The following is a 6,194-nucleotide window of genomic DNA, read 5'->3' as shown; positions in this document are numbered from 1 at the left end:
AAAGTGTTATTATTCATGCTTTTTGTTATTACGATTAAGCAAGAGATATAATTTTCATGTCAGTTCAAAGACTGACGAGTTATTACAGTTCGCAATGTGTATAGATATATTTAATGTACGGTTAGCAAAAGTATGAGGTGGCTTTTATTATCTCTGTAATAAGGTAGGAATGTCGGAGTAAGTTTATCGTCTTGTTTCGGTTTTTTCGTTTTCAACTATTCAATGTTTTACACGTCATGAAAATATCATAAAACGAATTTAATTTTTATTTCATATTAATGTACCAGTGCGGACAATGTTTGTTCTTTTAATGTTATTTGCATAAATTATTTTTGATAAAGCATGGAACAGGCGCAAGAAATACTAAATGTTTATATTTTTTCTTTTGACGCTACCTTTGATCTTTTTATATATATTTTTCTTTGCTTATTTTGATAGAAATATGCTATTTATTATTTGCTTTAAAGTAATTTGTTAATGACCTTTAAGAAATCACTTTTTAATTGAATTCTTATTCTCCATAACAATAAGTAAAAAGTACGAATTGTTATAAAAAATGACTGACAAGCTTTAGGCCGTTATTGGATCTGGTATTAAGTTTTAATTATTGTTATATTTGTAATGAAGGTCAAATTAAGCAACGATGGAAAAGCAGCTGTGCCATCTGATATTAAAAATACTCTGACAATCATTGCCGATGTCCGACATATGAATTTTTCAAAAGTATAATATTAAAAAAAGACTAATTATATTTAGCGTACAGAAGTGAAATAAATTTAAAAAGACAAGAACTTAATATATATGAAGTAAACTACTTTCTCAGTTTCATTTATTTCAATTGCGCGCGCTTTTGTTTTTATTTTTTCATTTTTTTATTTGTTCTAGCCAGATGGGTAAATAAGTCTCCTAAACATAAAATACGTTTTGACGTTTGCAACCAGTGCTAATTTTCGCATTCATAATAAATAATTAATTTCATGGTTAATATTTTTGAATACCAATTTCTTTTTGAATATATTAACCTAAATGAATATAATTACACAATAATTTTTAACATATAATTATTTATAATTTACACAATAACAAAATAAAATAAGAACGTATTTATGAGAAATTTTCAATATATCAAACAACCAAAACATAACATAACCATTTATGAGCGGCCATTGATATGAAGTTTAACTTCGGCTAACCATAATATTGTAATTTTGTAACAAAAATATGAATATATATTTTTAAACCATAGAAACTAGATCAATAAAAGAAGCTTGCGACTCGGAAGCTAACAATGCTAAACAATTTATTTTATTAAGTTCCCCATATAATATCTATGGACCCAGCGGGCGGTATAGATTATCTGTGCCATGCGCGCGCGATACCATCGGGATTATTCGGGTTTATTCGGATCCTATCGTACAGTGTACCTCACGTTTTAAACACGATTCTTATGCCTATTAAAATAAAGACGATAATTAAACGATTCTTTCTCAAATATTCGCGTTCTTGGTTAGACAATGAGGCGAATGGTATCACGTAGTAGTATACCGCAGTTATCGTCTTCATATAGCGTTCTTGAAAGAGAACAGCCATATTTTCAATAGCCGATGTTTATCGTAACATGAAAAGTATGATTTGCATTATTATTAAATCAGATGTAATATTTTATCGATTATATATGCGAGGTATAGTAAGTTGTTTGTATTTTAGTTTTTATGAAGTAATATCTATTAGAAGATAGTTTGTTATTTTATCTGTTCTTTTAACGACTTTTTTTAACTTAAATATAAAGGCGTAAGAATGCTGATATTGAACAAATGTGATGAAATCTCAATAGTAGGGTATAGTGGATTTTAAGCATATATCGATTACATCAGGATTTTAGAGCGTCGATGAGTGAGATGAATCGAAAAGCAGTCTTGGTGTGCACCAAAATATTTCGGCGTACGGTGGTAAATATTAACGGGAACTAGCTAGCGTCGCATGTAATAATACCTGTTATAGGGCAAAGGCCATCTCGACTCAAAAAATGAGTCGAGATGGCCCAGTTAGAACGCGTGCATCTTAACCGATGATTGCGGGTTCAAACCCAGGCAAGCACCGCTGATTCATGTGCTTAATTTGTCTTTATAATTCATCTCGTGCTCAGCGACGAAGAAAAACATCGTGAGGAAACCTGCATGTGACAAAATTTCATAGAAATTCTGCCACATGTGTATTCCACCAACCCGCATTGGAACAGCGTGGTGGAACATGTTCCAAACCTTCTCCTCTAAGGGAGAGGAGGCCTTTAGCCCAGCAGTGGGAATTTACAGGCTGTTGTTGTTGTTGTTGTTGTAGGGCAAAGATGTGTCCTGTTATAGGGCAAAGATGATCCGGATGCATTCTCTATTCATTGTAGGAATTGGAACAATATGATTTAGGACCAATTACTTTTCGTGATATATACTTTTGACTTTAAAGAGTAAATTGTTAGTTCTAAGTAGTTGTAAGATTTACATTTACAATTTTAGTTGTAGATAATAGAAAAAAAAAACAGAAAAACCTACGAAATTTTACACAGGTCTTAAAATTTGATAACAAAATAATCAAGAAAAAAAACAGAAGAAGTAACTTATAAATCACCAGCTGAAGTATGTTATGACCGCACAGAGAGATGTTGTAGCATGAGGGAAAGGGCTAGCCGCCTTGGCACCATGCCTCAAACTAAGGCATAACTCCCTAAAACTATAAATAATTTCCCCACCATTGTAATCAGATTGAAGCTCCGGGCTAGTGGTTGGTTATACAGAATGGCTGCCATTTTGAAAACGCGATATGAATTGAGAAACTCAGTACAAGCGATCTATCGGGGGCTGCATGATAATTAAGCGCATGTTTTATTGTATCGGCCAAGCGCTTCAAGCTATAACAGTTTCGAACTCTCTTGCTGTGATTCAGGAAATTTCTATCTTTGTTCTATTTTTTGGATTGATAGAGAAGCCGCATATTATTATTAACACGCAATACTAGGTTTGAATTAGTACTCAAATGTATGCATAGTCGTCGTTTATTCTATAAGTAGTTCATAATCATTTGTATATTGTATGTCTGTGTGAGTGTTGAATGGTCGAGTAACCCAGCCTTGTAAATACGAAACATCCATCAAATATACTAAGTGTTGCTTTATTATGATTTAAATGGATTAAAACTTTTATCGAAATCTGGTGGCGCATTGGCGATGTAAAAAGGACTTAATATATCTTTTATTGCCAGTGTCTACAGGGCAAGGTAGGAATATAATGTATATAGGGTCCTTTCTTTTCTAATCTTAAAATAATTAAATGGTTTAAATATATGCAATGGATTCACTATTTCATAATGAATTACTGAACATAATAAAGGTAATACATTAAATATATTTAATACAATTAATCATAATTAGTTATTTTTGTAGTTGTGCAAAAACATAAACACAATCTAGGCTTTCAACGAATATTCTCTGCCATTTTAACGAATATAAAACCTACTTCAATTATTAATTTAAAATTTTAACAAATGTTTGTCCTTGCAACACATAAATAGCTTTATATACTTAAAGGGGCAGTAATTTAAAATGACAAAAATACACTTTAACATTTTTATTTCTATAGATCGACTGGTCCATTTTTTTTTCAAGCTATTTGAAGTTGAAGTGTTTTTTTTTATGGTATAGGTTGGCGGACAAGCATTTGGGCCACCTGATGGTAAGTGGTCACCATCACCCTTAGACAATGATGCTGTAAGAAATATTAACTGTTCGTTACATCGTCAATGAGCCACCAACCTTGGGAACTAAGATGTTATGTCCCTTGTGCCTGTAGTTACACTGGTTCACTCACCCTTCAAACCGGAACACAACAATACTGAGTACTGTTATTTGGCGGTAGAATAACTGGTGAGTGAGTGGTACCTACCCAGACGGGCTTGCACAAAGCCCTACCACCAAGTGTTGCTATACTAACCTTCCTAAGCCTTTCTTGCAAGAAATACTATGTTTTTACATATAAATGGGAAAACATTTGTTCACTTTTTTTCTGCAAATGTTATACAAACGCTTACTAATGTTAATTTCAGCAGTTATGATGTAATGTGTGCACATATAGACGGGCAACATTATTTAATATTTTATTTTAAATTGGTTCAAAGTCGATTTCGTACGTAACCACGGCCCGGGTTGTTTCATTTGCGTTCACTCTTTGAAATAATGCCTTCAATCGATAAAAATATTAACCCGTGTAACAAATACCGTTAGATTATAGTAACGTTGCAGTCTAATCGAAGTCAAATGTACTGCAATAATAGTAAGACTGGAAACATAAAGAAATCAAATAACTTAACATGTACCAATTTAGAATCGTTTGCTCTTTGCTACTCGCTGTTAGAAATCATTGCTTGCGGGTACAGCCTTAACTCTAAGTTGTGCGACCATTACTAACACTCAGCGATATTTAAAAGCTTGTTTAAAAGTTTTCGATATAAAAATCGCAGATACCACTACACAAAACAAATGTTTTAAATAGTCGAACTAGTTAATTTTAAAAACATTAGTAAATATTCAATTCTATATATGATAAAATGTTTGTGGTTAGTACTTGTTTCTCTTCATGTAGTACATATTTAAATGTAATTATATACATAGCTATGTAATTTAAATAGTGGACAGGAATGCCTACTGAGCCGCTTACGTTTCTGTCGGTAGAATGTATACTTCATGATGATGGTACATTAATTTAGTCTTGTAAAATTACTTGAAAATGATTCAAAAGTGGTTTTAGCAATTTACTTGAATACATTTTGTATTTTGATTTCTGAACGTTATAAATAGTATTAATTGCATTACGTTCGTATTCTGCATAAAATAAAGAAATATCCTCATTAGTAGCTTACTTCATCGTAGCTGAGAAGCTGTAGCTAATTTAATTGCAGCTTTGCTATACTCACCTATTTTTTGGTAGTTATACAACTAATAAAAAGTCCAAATGTTGGATTCCTTAGTTATTTTTTCACATTTTTTACAATGTGTTTCTGGGCGGACACTTGGTAATCAAAATATTGTGTTTTAACTAAAGCATTAAAAATAGAATTCGCTATATTCTATCACTATATCCATTGTTCAAAAGATAGTTATGCTTACGACCTTATTACGGTGGAATCAGAGATCAACACTTGACGATTTGCCACCATTCCACCATTATTCCACCATTACACCATCTGTGAAGTGTGGTTACACTGGTTTAAAATTGATGTTTTTATACGTGATACTTGACCAATGATTCCTTTATTTTAAAATATCTGTTGGACTGTTGTTATGCTTCAAATGTCGGGTACAAGGTGTAATTTTTAGCTCATATAAATTAAGTTACTTATACATTAGCTGGTTTTAATATAATATTTTATTGATTGTTATATGAAATATAATAGTGTGCAACTTACTAAAAAATTTAAACATTTAAATCTGTGTAATAGACGTGGTGAAAAAAGAAGAATTACAACTGGATTTGATTGCTACTAAAATTTATTTCTCAACCGTGAATCTAATACATGAACATTCAATTCAATTTACTATTGACAACTACGCAAGTGAAAATACACTTTTACAATGCATTACATATTAGATAGTTAGCATACATAGATTATCAAAGATTAAAGTATTTGTAGAGATTGATGAGAAACTACATTATTGTGGTCAAATTCTACGTGATGTTCGCCTCTAATCCGTCATCAATATCAACAGGTTTGAACATTAACAAACCTACAATCTGACAGCACAGTCACATGCCATTATACCTGTTTTATGACCTATAATATTATCTGTATATCTTTATAAGATCTAGCATAAGAAATTCGCGTCTGCCCCGAAGGCAGCAGTGATTTACCGCTGACCGATACACGTTCCCTATTTCATAATTCATTGTTTCGAAAAGCGCGTTCTATTCTAGAATAATTATGTTTATTACCGTTTTGTTTTCTTGTATTTATTATCTTTGGAATTATTTTAAATATATTTATGGAATCTGCAATTTGTGAATTAACATAGACGATAAATTGTGTCGCAGTTAATATGCATTGATGATTGAAACTAGTTATCTCGTTGGTTTTCAAAGTTAATCTTCAATTTTGTATAAATATTTGGATAGAATGATTTATTTACGAAAGTGATTTTATTTGTAGGAGTG

Source organism: Vanessa cardui, chromosome 5 (genome assembly GCF_905220365.1).
Source record: "Vanessa cardui chromosome 5, ilVanCard2.1, whole genome shotgun sequence".
NCBI classification, from domain to species: Eukaryota; Metazoa; Arthropoda; class Insecta; order Lepidoptera; family Nymphalidae; genus Vanessa; species Vanessa cardui.
The sequence above is the reverse complement of the archived record's forward strand: the minus strand, read 5'-3'. Positions refer to the sequence as shown.